This window comes from Aquila chrysaetos, chromosome 6 (assembly GCF_900496995.4).
Source record: "Aquila chrysaetos chrysaetos chromosome 6, bAquChr1.4, whole genome shotgun sequence".
NCBI lineage: Eukaryota > Metazoa > Chordata > Aves > Accipitriformes > Accipitridae > Aquila > Aquila chrysaetos.
Window position 1 is genome coordinate 11,004,999 of NC_044009.1, and position 14,157 is coordinate 11,019,155.

General features: G+C 42.1%; 1 protein-coding gene across 4 annotated transcripts in view; it reads left to right on the forward strand.

The window, feature by feature from the left end:
* Positions 1-14,157, forward strand: part of HDAC4 (histone deacetylase 4) — a 265,600-nt gene that overhangs the window by 102,656 nt on the left and 148,787 nt on the right. The gene's annotated exons all lie outside the window — the stretch shown is intronic.

A 14,157-nucleotide genomic window follows, 5' to 3' on the forward strand; every position in this document is an offset into this window, starting at 1 on the left:
AAAGTAGGTTTTTGAGTTGCTGCTCCCATTAAGGAGAAATCTCCTTGTGTTGAAATGAGGAGCCAAACACAAGCTGATCAAAGCGTATCACGCTGCGCTCTGGGCTGTTCACTTTTCTTCCCTATTCTAATGGTCCTGCTACAGTATCTCTTGGGTCTTATCCTTCTGGTATGAAGCAAGCACAGTAGCCACAGTGTTCATCCTGGAGGACTGCTCCTTGTGGAGCTGAGAGGGATCTTATGGCTCCTAATTGCAGCACTTCAAGTAATGGAAACCAAAGTTTTGGTCACAATACATGAAATGCTATGGAAAGCAATCTGTTGCTGTCTTTTGTGTTTCCCCCTTCTCTCTTCCAAAAGTATTTTGTTTCCAGGTGCAAACAGATAGAGATATTTATACTAGGGATGATTTGGTATATGAAGCATTATCTACTTTCCAGGTAGAAGCTCGGGTTTTCCAAAAACCCAACTTTCCCTTCTCTGCTGCCTTCCAAAATGCCTTTAGGTCCTTTTATATTAAGGAAGAGATCTCGCAGAAGATCTAAGCGCTTCTGGTAATGCAAGTTGGAAAAATGTAAATGAAGCTTATTCAAAACAACTTCAGTAGATTGGGGGGGGTGGGGGGGGGGAATGGGCTGTGACCTAACCTAGATTTTTGTGGACTTAAATGCATATCTGGGGAAGGAAGCTTTTAAGGAGGTAGAGCTATTGTGTTGGAAAAAAAGGAAGAGATCCTCGTTTACCAGGTACAAGTGTTTGGCTTTGGATTCTGAGAAACCTCTCTTCCCTCCATGTGTTCCAAAAGTTGTTTGTCAGGTAAGGGAGGTTATATTCTCCTAACCCTAAGAGAGATTCTCATTTTAAGAATACCGTGGTAACACAGGTAAACTGAAAGGTTTTGTATCCATGTGCTAGATTGAATTTTGTGGCTCTGCACAAGAGGTGTCACAGTCCTCTTTTCTGTCAGTAGATCAATGGCCAGTATTGTGAATGTGATGGGTTTTAGTGTCTTTTTTTTTTTTAATTGATTTCATTGTTGCTTATATTTAATGTTTCCTTTTGAGATACTACAGGACAAAGGCTGATGCTGGTTAACAGCTTGGGTTGGTGGAGTTCAGTATGCTCTGACTATTTTTCCCCAGATGAAGGGAGGCTTTTTTAAGGTGTTAGGGACTTATACAGGATTTATGGAATTCTTACTGTTTGGATTCCATTTTGAGTATTTTTAATAGCTTACCTGTATGCCTACTGAAAAAAGAAACAGCTAGCCATCACTGGGGTGCTGTGCTCATGCTAAGTGGGTGGGATGTGACATAGGCAGTAATGTCTCTCTGTCGAATGACTGCATCTGAGCCGTGGGAATTCCTGTCTCATGCTGGAAAGCTCAGGCAGGTCGTGTGTGTAATGGGCGAAGGGTAGAACTGACTGGGAATGAAAATGTGACCTTATGCAAGAAGCAGCATTGGCTCTGGACAGTGGTCAACCAGGTACTTTTCACTGAAGACCGTATACTTATTCAGTTTCTGCTAAATTTTTGAGAAATCTTTTCAGTCTTGCAGTGTGTACACAGGCTGGAAATGTCTATCTTATATGTTGATTTGCAGAATGATAGTTAAAACCTGGAAGCACAGTGTTTAGCAAAAAGTAAAAAGATGTTGGCATGTTTGTAAATGCAAGCAAGTATCGTTGCTCTTGGAAGTGGCTTATCGGCTGGCTTTCAAGTGTGGTGCCTGCCTATACCTATGTCTCCTGATGGGTTTTTAAAATTACTGTTAGAAGTTGCTGTCAGCTTGACAGAGTTACCCACCTGGGCAAACCGTTGTCCCGTCTGGTTTTTATCATTATTACCTTTAAGAGTTTGCTGCAGATCCTTCTGAGAGAAGAAAGGAGAAGTAATACCAAGTATTGCTCTGGAAAAACAAGTTACGTGTGGGTTTGTGGGATGTTGTTCCAAGTCTCAGGCATGGCTGAAATAATGGTGTTGAAAAACAGCTTAAGGAAAAAAGTGCTTAATTGTGTCCTGGGATATTCCATTTAAAACCTTATCCCATCCTGGTTATGGTAAAGCGACTGATTTGTAGCCCTCGTGATGAATAAACTCAAGCGGACGATGAGCCTTTATCCCCAGAACTACATTTCTAGTTAAGATAAAGTCATTGCGGTGTACTTGTAGGAAACCAGAATGTTTCCTCTTCACCATGAACCAAGTGAAGGAGAAGTTTGATCCTTGTTAGTTGTTCTTCTCTGATGTAAGGGGATGAGAAAGGGATGTACAATACCTAGGTCCTAAACATGCTCTGTTCTGTGGAAGCATCTCAAGTACAAAATCAAAATGTTTAGAGCATATTTATGAAACTGTTTTAGGAGTGAATTGGGTTGAGTAGAATGGAGTTCAGTCATTGGCAAGATGTGTTTTTAGGAAAATGATTTCTCTCTCTGCTTTTTGCATAAATTAAGGATAAATTTAAGGAGGGGAAACATTTTCTCTTTTCAAAAATGTATTGCCCATAATTGGTGCTTCTGAATTTTAGTTGCTTGTAAAAGTAAAACAAGACAAAACCCCCACAACCCACATCTTGCACAGGAATATAATCATATGTTTGATAATACTGCTTTCTCTTTTTCTGGCTCCAGAATATTACTGCATCTTTGGCCTGGAGGAGGAAGGGACGATATTGCTTTTCCTTAACTTTTACTTGCTGAATTCAGAGATCTTCAGAGCAAGGACTACACAGATTATTTTTACTTAATGTTACATGGAAAACCTCATGATGATTAAGGGGCCAAGTTTAGCAGGAGAGAAAGCTTCTCAGATACGTGAGCACAGAGGTGGCCACTGCCTGGTTTTGATGGGTGGCACTGGATCACTTGCAGAAAGGTGAAGGAATTGTCCTGCAAGTTATCATACTGGTTTTAAGTACTTTTTGTGTTTTATAGTATTTTGCTTCTTTTTAGCAGTGAACTTAGCTGCAGTCTGCATAAGGTGACTGATTCATATGCAAGGAGCGAGGGACAGAGCTCTCTTTTCTTACTTTTTCTTCCTATGCTTTTAAACTGAGCAATGCTATGCCTTTTCCACAGTGCGAAGCTGGGCGGCCAGCCTAAAAGACCTCGATTGTGTAAATATCTAGATACGTTGTACATAATTCTCTTAAAAACATCACTTGTGTACTGTTGAAACCATCCTTGAGATTTATCAAATAGATCTTCACTAAGCATGCTTTGTAGAATAAGTTTTCTTTTTTTATAAGGCTGTGTTTACAGTACTTTGGATAACTACCTTCTGTAAGTCTTTTCAGTTTTTCTTGTTGGTATAAACTTTATAGTTGCTCATTTTGTTACAATAAGATCTTAAGCAATTCTTTAGCATTGGAAATGTGAAAACAGCTTGATATCTGTGAGACATAAGTGAAATGCTAGAATTAAGTAAGATGGAAGCTAGTCCCTTTTAAACTTAAAAGCTTTGCTTTAAGTAATAAAACTGCAGATTGGGATTAACAGTCTCAGCTGACCAGCCGTGTTTCCCCAATATGCTAGTCATGGCCTAATGTGAAGTTCTAGGGATATCTGTGTACAGTTCAATTACTGAATTAGGAAAGAAATTCCCCTTCCCATAGCATTTCCATTGGCTTTTCAGGGATGTGCTCCCAAGGTGTGATAAAAATTGCTGTGACTGAGTGCAGCTGACAAATAGTTTGCATTGGGACATATCCATTGCAGAATACAGGTATATGGAGAGGTTGAGGAAAAGGTGCTGGGCTTGTTTCTTGCCCCTAAAGTGAAGACCTCTCTCTGGCCGCAGTTGCAGATCAGATGGAAAGCTGCTGCATGCCTTCTTGAGGTTGTTCTCCATCTGTCATCTGCAAACCACTGGTGGTCTGTGAGGCCATCGTGCATGTTAGAGAAGTGATCAGTGGTGGTTTTCTGATGACTTTTTGAGGGTTGACAATATTCTGTAAAAGTGGGTTAAACAAAGCATGGAGGTTGGCCACTGCTGAGCAGTTTCTGTAAGAGCAACAGGGGCTTGACTGGGGATGTCCTAATGATGGTGATGAGCAGACTGCATCTTCTACATGAGGCTCCTCAAAATGGCTCTTCTGCATGTGGCTGCGCTCCTGCTCTCTATCCAGGCCACTGCTGCTGGCCACTCTGACCTCCTGCTGCTGCCTTTACCGCGATGCTGCTGCTCAGCCCTCAGGACAGCTCTTCCAGCACAGTACTGGGGCTTTTCTGGATCTGACACTGGCAAGAGCAAGGGCAGCATGGCAGGGGCAGCCAGAGGATTACTCATGAGATTTCAGCTCCCTGCTTTTTCTTCTTCCTGGATCTAATTATCCAGTCTCACTTCCACATTCATTTGGAAAAAAAAAATGTTGATGTATGTATGAATAAATGGTTTGCAAGAGCCTTTGGACTAATATTGTTACATGATTTTACAGGCTTTTGAAATCGGAGATTAATCCCTGTCTCTAAGAGGAAGGAGTCCGTCTAGTTGGTCTAACAGAGCTCAACACCATGCCTTTGTTAATTTATCCCTTCAAAGAAAGGGGATGCCTTCTTGCTGCACTGTGTTTTCAGATACTTGCCTGCTTTCTATAGTGTGTCTGCTTCAAAAGCTCCTTCAGAAAGGTACCAAATCAGCGTGGCATAGTGCGGCTTTGAAGCAGGTTCAGATTTGCTGGCTGGTCAGCTAGGATTTGGGGATCCCAACAGGCTCATGCCTCCGCAGACAGGAGCCCATTTGTCCTTGTTCACAGTGGGACGTGTTAGTATGGGAATGGCATATGGTTTTTATCATGCCCCAGAAGTGTAGCTCACGTACAGAAAGGCTAGTCCTTTAACGTTAAAAATATCCTGATCTATTGTTTGTGAAGGTGGGGGGGGGGGGGAGGAGGGGAGAACCCACCCAAATTATCATTAAAAGTGAGTTCTTGAGAAATCATTTTAATGTCACAACCATACACTAAGCAGATTAAATTGTTGTTTGCTTATTATCCTATTGTTAGCTTATTTAAAAGCTGCAGCTATTTTTGTCAGGCTTAGTGTATTAATTTTGCCACCATTTAGATGCTCTAGCATAAGGTAGCAGAGAAACTGCAGGTTAGTGTAGCTTAGATAGAGCCTTGATAGTTAAAATCAAGTTAACCTTGTATTTACTGCAACAGGTATTATTTCCAACCCTAAGCTAGAGGTACAGAATGTAGCCCGTGCAATGACAATAAAAGTGTTTTACCAGCTAGAGGTCCTAGTAAAGCTCACCTTCCTTAACCCGTTGCTCAGCAAGGAAAGCCTTGCATAACGCTTCAGCCAGCTCCCAGATTTCCACAGGTGATTTGCTGTATTATTGTGCTTTTATAAAAAGCCCTTTGCAGCATGTTCAGAATGTGGTCAGCACATTTGGGGTTATTTATGCAGGACAGGGGAGGGAATTGCCACTTCTAGAGACTCTTGGTGGCTCCCTGCAGAGTAGTAGGGAAGTTCAAGCTTCAGGACCTCATTGCTGGGCTAATATTGCACCCAAACTCATGTTTTGTCGGTCATAATCATAGCATAATTTAATGACTCTCTAACTCTCCATCAGCACGTGCCCGTTGCAGGGTTGCGTGCATGTGTAGGGATGTAAGCAAGGGGGATGAGCTTTTTGGCCAGCCTGGTGAGGCACCATCTCTTGCCTGAACTGTGTCCTGCAAGGAATTAAACCATTTCTCTTGCTGAGTTGGGTTTGCTGGAGCAGGAACCACTTTGTTGTCTGCCCAGAATGTGGATGTCCTGATCCTGTGGGATGGGAACAGCAGGACCCTGCAGCTCCTAATCTTTTGTTTTGTTGTGTTTTGTCTCAGAAAAAGTATTTAGCTGTCACCTCCTTTCTTACCCACAAGGAAATGGTTATTAAACGGAGGAGGTGGGATGAATTATTAACAACTTGTTCCTCTTTTAAAAGCTGAAAGCAGCATTTAAATCTTAAGCACTTGAATACAGAGCTGTTTTCTTAGATGAAAGGTAACTGGCAGGAAAATTTGCTTTACTGCAAGACCCAGCTTGCTATTTTTCTTTATTCTTCCCTCACCTTGTTTAGTTTATTAATTCATACTGATCAACTATAGATTTCACTGGATTTGCTTAGTCCTGACTGTTCACAAAGTGTTATTTTCAAAAATAGTAATTCTCACCTATTCCTTACCAAAGGAAAGGTGGTTTCATGGTTTTGCTTTTGTATAAAAGCAGGTGATGGAGGGAAGAGCCTTTGTATGCATGATGGTATTTACATTAAACTTTCTGACTTCTTAGGGAAGGAGGAGATGGCATGATACGAGCAGACATTTAAAGGCTCCCTTGAATTGTTAATCAGTAATCTGTTCCCATTGCCTCTGGCTCTTCTAAAAATAACAGTACCGTGCGATGAATGAAAAGCGATAAATATTTCATGGAAAGTTGATCGTGGATTGAAGCGTTTCTCAGTAAAAAAATTCTGCGTGTCTCAGATGCGATCTTTCAGTGACTGTGCCATGTCCTGTTTGCCATGTGTGTTTCCGCTCTGGGTGTTTTGCCTGGATCTGCAAGCCTAAAGAGGTAATCAAGATGAAATTTTTGTTGTGTTGATTTTTATTTTATTTTATTTTATTTTATTTTATTTTATTTTATTTTATTTTATTTTTGATTCCCTCACTTTTTCAGGATAACACTTGTCCTATGGCTGGAGTGGTCTGACACACCCTGTACTGGACTCTTCTTTTCCATCAGCTTCTCCTGACACTTCCTAGATGGATGTGAGTGTTAGCTGGAGGACGAGGGTGGAGGAGTTGCTGTGAGGACTGTTTCGTTAGTGTGTTTGCTTTGGTTTGCGTTCCCTTTTTATTGGTGTGCTCTGTACTACGGCGCTCCCCAGAGTGCTTTATGCCAAAATTAACTCGGAGTAGTTTATCGCTGAAGGGGAAATAGATGCCATAGGTGTGTGCTCAGCAGTGACCTGCGTTCCTAAGATTTTAGGAATTCCTCTTCTGACACAAGATGCGTTTAGCAAGATTCTAGAGGCTCTTCTCCAGCATATATTGATTTTCAGGGCTGTATTTGGCTCTGCTTTGTCTTTGGGCAGTGGAGGGAATATCAGCTGAATGGCTTGTGCAATGATGCCTAAAATATTGTAGCAGTCTCCAGATGCTGACCTGGAAAATTGTCGTTGGTTGATTAAATAGACCTTTCCTCTCCCTTTTTGTTGCTTTTCACTCCCAGTCCCCTCCCCTGCCCTGAAAAAACCTGCTCCAAACCCAGAAATGATTAGGGCTGAGACATAATTTTTATTTGTATACTTAGTGAATTATAACTAAGCTACTTCAAGCCGAAAAGCCCTAGTAACGCTGACATGCAGAGTTAATGTGAGAGCGCTGCCAACGTGTAAGGCTTTAACTTTGTTTTGACTTCTTAAGCGTGTAGGCCTTGAGAGATGGGACGTTGCCTTCAACAAATAGGGTCTTTTGAGAGCTGGATTGCAATGTGAGCACTTCAGCTTTACCGGCTTGGTTTCCTTCTGTGTGCCCATGCTTTCCTAAATCACAGACTCTCCAGGCTCCTCAAAGAGTACCGGGCAGGGATGTCTTCCTCTGTCCTCACCTAATTCCTCTTGCCACCAAGCAAATGTGAAATCAGCATTTTCTGTGCCTCGGATGCAGTAGTAAGTTCATTCACACTAATGCCATCTCGTTTAAGTTTATGGTTGGTGCTGGCTTGGCAATTGCCTCTTGAACGGCTTGATTCGAGGTCTACCTTAAGCTGGTGTTTCCTCTAACTTGAAGCAAGTGCTTATGATTAAATATCTGCTCCTTTGGCTTAACTAATATCTTGTGATTTAAACCACTCAATCATTACTACTTTTCCATCTGTTTTTCATTCAAGAAATTGTGTCATATTGGATGATTCATTCATATTTGATTAGAGATTTCATTATAAGCTGGTCTTAAGTTTTTGTGATCTAATAAAAGGCTTTGGAATCATTGACTTGGAACTGTAATTGTAATATACAGAATAAACATACTGCACATTTTAATGATACTTTGCTAGGTGTTTTTTAAGCTGTTATAGTTCTTGCTAGTGAATTGTGTAAGGTGCATTTGTTTAAAAGTTTTTAACAAAATTCAGTGACTGACCTTTTCCATTGGAGAGAGGAACTCTTCACGAGCTATAGTAGCATTTCTCCAGGTTGTACGGGAGACCAAACCATGGGTGAAATTTAGGTCAAAACTTGCTTTCCTTAACCCGTTTGTAGTCCTGCTCATAGACAGTCATGCTGTAATGATATTAATGGAGGTCTTGAAGAACCTGAGTTGTCAGGGTACTATGTGCATTGGTTAAGTGACATTTGGAAGGCTTTTATTTTCACTAAGGACAGTGATCTGCCACCTATATGCAAATTGTTTCTCAGATTAAATAAATGAATACAAAATTTTTTCAAATTCTTCTAAAAATAGATTAAACTGTTACAATAATGTATTTTTAAAAAAAGTCTTGATGGGGGGCTACCTTTTATCCTCTAGTTTTTGCTATTCCGAAACTGTCTTAAGCACTCAAATATTTTTTCAGTTGTATATATTTTGTGCTTTAAATACTTTGGGAAACTGTTTTGTTAGAGAAATATCAGACCAAGTTATTTTCTGCTGTACTTTTCTTAATGTTTGATGCCTGTATAATATATTAGAAAAGGAATATATAATGCGAAACTAGTCAAAGTGTTCTATCTACTTGATAATGTACCTGTGAAGGAAGCATATCCATGTTTTGACTGAATGATTTTCATTAAGTTTTGCTGGGTAGACTGCATTCCTGCAGTCGGGGAAAGAAAAACCTGTCATGAATGAAATTAGCAGTTTTAGTTTGTTCATACGTTTTGGGGGGAGGATGGGGGAGGATGGACAGACTCAAAAAAAGTTTCGAGGTGGGTATTTTTTAGTTCATTTTGCACTTGTAAAATAATTGCACCTCATCAGTATCATTCTTGGTGAGCCAGATGCTGTAATAAATGCTGCCAAAAGCTTTCATTGAAATCTTATGCTGGAGGATTAATTTAAACTCGCTGTTTTGACTGTGTTAGGGTAACTAGACAAGCACCTTGTTCAGTGATAGTGCTTTCGTGTGACTGCTGGAGCCAGGTTGTGGTTTCATGGCAAATGTGTCACCAGGATCCTGAGACAGTAGCTGCAGGAGGAGTCAACTGAACAGAGCAAGGAACTAATGATGGTGCAGCTATTCTGGTCCTGAAGGTAAATGAACATTGTTGAGAGCAACTGGATGATCTGCATCTGACACAAGCTTATCTGGGAGTGGGCAAATGACATGACATACAGAAGTCTTTCCTTGCACATCTGGCTGGAGATCAGGCCTGGTCTCCAGATGTGCCAGTGATCACATGGATGAAGAAGGGTTTCCAGCTGATGCACAGATGTTTGGGAGGTAGGATGGTATGGTATGGTTTTCACCATCAATCCTAACCCTTGCAAACCCCACTTTGGAAACGGGTGGGTTTAGTGAGGTTCCCTTGTATAATGGCAACCTCGAGGCTTGGCCCATAATGTCCGCATTGCAGCTGGGCTTGTTTGAACGGCACTTTGTGGCGTGTGTGCTGGAAAAGGCATCCAGGTCTTTTTCTGAAGGAACATGAGAGGTCCTCATCTGACTTAGAAGATAGCTGTGATTCATCCCAGCGGCTCATTGCTCTGGAATGAGTTGGCTCTGCTGCCAACTTACTGTCTGACCTTTGTCTCTGCCTTCCCCTAAAATCAGGTAATAACTGTATTTGCCCGTCCGCGCAGTGGTGTGTTGTAGTGGCCACCTGCACAATACCTGCAGCTGACAGTAGGAAATGGAAATTAATTTGGTAAAAATCAGGTCCTAGTAGTGTCCATGTGATAGCCTGATCCCTTGATGACCCCAAGGTACAGGAGGTATTAGCAGATGTCAGTCTGCTTTCCACCCATGAAAACTCAGTATCCTGATCAGAAGTGTGAAGCTTAAATTGTTGGTTGTCTGAGAAAATAAGTTATTCCTTATTAAGGAATTCCTTAATTATTATTCCTTATTAAGCCTCACAGTAGAATCAGGGTTTCTATGCAGTAAATATAAGGGCATTTCGCTTACTTTTTTTGCTTTAATGTAATACAGATTCTGTTAAACTTATATTTTGACTAATTCCTTGCACATTTGTATTTGTATGCACCTACAGAATGAGTTCCTATTAAGCAAATAACGTATCGTGGGAGTGAATGAGTTGGATGGAGGAAAAAAGGAATTTACAGGAAATAATCCAGCTTCTGAAATGTTGGAAATGCCAGAAAACAGGAGAATTACAAGAACTGAAAAAAACTCCCTTGTATGGGGATGAAAGCCCCAACGGTGTTTACATGATGTATAGAATATCTTCAACGCAAATTTTTACCGGGTCAACCACTGGTAGCTAGCATTTACTTTTTGTTGAGTTTCCAATAAGCTGTGCTATTTGTAGCTCACTGCGAGGAGAACACAGTGTCACTTGGGTCGAGATAAGGGTCGGTGATGGAGAAGCGTTATCTTGCCTGTGCGCAGGGTCAGCAAGACAGGGTCTGGGCTTGCTCCCTCTTACAACAAAATGCAGTGTAGTGGCTGCAAGTTCGTGAAGCTTCCTCAGGCACACGCAAGCCTTGCCTTTGGCGAAGAGGGGGTGGGTAGCAGGATCCATGTGGTGTGCTGTCTCAACACCCAAGGGGACCTGGATGCTCCAGGTGAGGGAACATCTGGATCATACGGGCATTAAGAGGTGCACCGGGGAATGCTGTACAGCGACACTTGACCGGAGGAGACTCTGCTATGACTGAGCAGCTCTGGGTCAGTGTGTTTCAGCCTGTCCTGACCTGGCTGCCTGCACCCATGAACAGGCTTCTCCCAGCTATTGCCAAGGGCTCAGCCCAGATCAAGAGGTAGCTCCACGGCAAAGGGCTGCTGACCCCAGACCATGACTTGTACCAGCATAAGCCCCACCTGGAGCTGCTCATGCTCCATCTGTCCTGCTGTACCCTGTACTGGTTTCCCACCATGCAAGTCCACAGCTCTGATGTTCCTCTGCTGCAAGCATGGATGTGCGTGTTCAATGGCAGTCTCAGGAGCCCGCAGCAACACTTGGTGCACCTCTTGTGCAGGCAATGTCTGTTTGGTCCCCGGAGCTTAGTCTTGGGCATCGGATATTAGAGGAGTGGATGTCCCTTGTGCGCACTGCTCTTCAGTGCAGTTCAGGCTTTTCAAGGAAACACGTGAAAGCCAAGTGTTGCAAGTCTTACTTGCTTGATCATGCTTTACTCTCTGTATTGATGATGAATATTTATAATACAGAGCTGCTTTTTTAAATTTTGGTGTGCAGTTGCAAAGAAAATATTCCTTAATTCTCTTGGTCACCAATGATGTTCTTTTTCCCTTTTGACCTTGCTAAGCCATGACACCTGAAAGTGAAGGCACTAGATTTTATTCTATTTTATGTGCCATTGTCATAGTTTTTAAAGCTCATAATTTTTAAAGTGATACTTTTCTCTCACTCTTTAGGAATACGGAGAAGAATGACTGAATTGTAATGGAAACCCTCAGAAATTTAGATGCAAAACCATTAGCACAAGTATCATTATGGCCCTTTTTTAATTTGCAAGATGTCTTTTACTGGTGGGAAAGAGGATGATTGCAGAGCAGGACCCTTTCGGATATGCTGATATTGTAGGGCTTGCAGGACAGGGGAGTGTGGAAGCAGGGTGCTGCTTTAGTCTTGTTCCAAGCAGAGATCTCCTTTTAGGAGGAGACAGTATATTGTCATCACATAACACAACTTTGTCTCGCCAGGTCTCGTATCACGCTGAACAAATTATTACTTCTGCTAATCTCTAAGTGGCAGGCAGAGTTGAAGGCGTTTGCCCAGAGAGTGTTGGGACTCCAATGCCTGAGATACAGATCTTGCCAGCCAGCACGTGGGGTTTTATTTCTCCATTTCTGAAGTCATTCTCTGATGAGCAGTGGGTTTTTCTGTTTGTTTTCTGTTAGTGAAAGGTAGTAATTTGAGGTCTCAGGATCAGCAGTAGGCTTGTGAAGGTGTTTGTGATGCACTGAGAGGGAAAAGCAAGCAAAACTAATTCTTGCCCTTCCGACAGTAAGCCAAGGAGCTGGCGTGCTTTTCATTTAAATTGGAAGTTTCTTAAGATGGTATTAGACCTGGCCCATCTGTTTCAGCCCAGGTTAGATGATGAGGGATTTTGCTTAACCGAGCAGTAAAGTTCTGCTGATAAAACCCAGCTTGGAGAGCGACACTAATTCCCTTCACATAATACGCTGTAGCACTCAAACATGTTACCCTCTCAAATGCAGCATGCTTTGGTCCTGGGGTCCAGGACTGTGTTGATTTGATACCTCCAAATATTAAAAAAAGATTATGATTAAACAAATGGCAGATATCTAAAGCATCAGAGAAACATCCCCTTCTCAATGGGATTGTGTGTGCTTGTGTACCTGAAACAGCCTGAGCTGGAAGCACTTCCTACCTCTGAATACACAAGAATAAAAAAACTACTTCAGGGATCCTGCTCTTAATTACATGAACTTGCTTAAAATATTTATTTGAGCAGACTTTATTACTGTATTTTTGGGTGAAAGGTATCATTATAGATGCTGAACAGGACTGGCCGTGCTGTGTAGTGGCAGCCACAGGGCATTCCCGAGTGGGAGCAAAGGTGTGGAGCTGGGGAGAAACGACCAGCTCTGTCCCTGAAACTCAAACAGATTGTGGTGTTTAGGTTTCCACTCCGCTGGAAGTGTGTATGTGAGGGCATTTAGCCTCACAAATCATGTTTCGGATTTTAAAGCCAGCTAAGATGTTCCAGAGAGAATGGCTCCTCTTCTGCCTTTCCTACCTGTAGGTCTCTCAGATCTAAAAAGCAGGCAGTTTTTCCTGGTGGCAAACGTGTTGTGCTGGCAAACTGCAAGTGGAGCATTAGCAAAAAAATACCCCCAAACCTACATGTATATAGATCGAAAAAATAAAATGTCTTTCACATTAAGTGTAAATCCCTGTTGCAGGGTTTTACCGTGTCTTGAAGCAGTGCTAAACAAAATTTAGATCCCTGTCCTCCCTCCTTGGCTGTGTTCTCAGGCTCAGGAGTTAAAAGCCCATAGGAACTGGGGGGGTTATAAGATAATGCTGTGAAGAAGCCAGAAGGAAAGGCTGGAGGGGAAGAGGACTGAGTCAGGGCTGGGTCAGACATATCTTGGTCCAAACACAAACCAAGAGAAGCCAGAGAATCATCTGCCTTGTATGAAGTGGACGATACACAGTAAAGACGACTTTCCACCTTGGCCCAAGCTACCGGAGTGGCAGAGCCCCAAAACTGGTTCCAGGTGATATTACAGAAAAAAATGGGCTGGGTTTGATATGTCTGAACTTTAATTGATTTTGAATTAACATAACTAACCCTTCATGACAGGGCCTTTACATGCAGTACTTTGGAGCAGCCAGCACTGTGTAAGAAAAAAACCCCACCTCATTTCTGGATACTTAGTATGTGCATCTTGCACTTTAGACCCATAAGTGGGGCGGGGGGGGGGAAGTACTTTAAAGGCCTGAAGCTGCTCTGTTGTGACAGGGTAATGAAGATGAATAATTTCCACCTGCAGCTGATCCGGAGAGTGGATCCTGAGGATTGTAGCTAGAATGCTTTGTTTCTCTTTAGGTACTTAAATGTAATTACATTTGAACCAAGAATTACCCGCACTCTCACTAGTGATGTATTTTCTCCTGAAGAGTGCTGTGGAAAGCAGCAGAGGGCTTCCCCCATAGCTTGTGTACCTTAAAGCCAGGTGACCACTTGGTCGCTGAGGCTTGCTGGGAGGTCTGGTGGGAAACTTCACTTTGTGGTGTACCTGTGTTGCCTTGGAAATTTTTAAACTACATAAGGACATACTCATTATGGGCTCAGTAAAGGTGACTGCAAATTTAGGTTGAATGGGAAGTTTTCACTTCAGCCGCTTGAACTTTTTTTTTTGGTGTGGTATAAAGTGTGGACTGTGCCAGCAGCCTTGTTAATGGTGCTTTGTGTGGGGGTAAAAAGTTTGCTACAAAAGGAGTTTGGTTCCCAATTTATTCCTTTCTTACATTTCTTCTAATGTG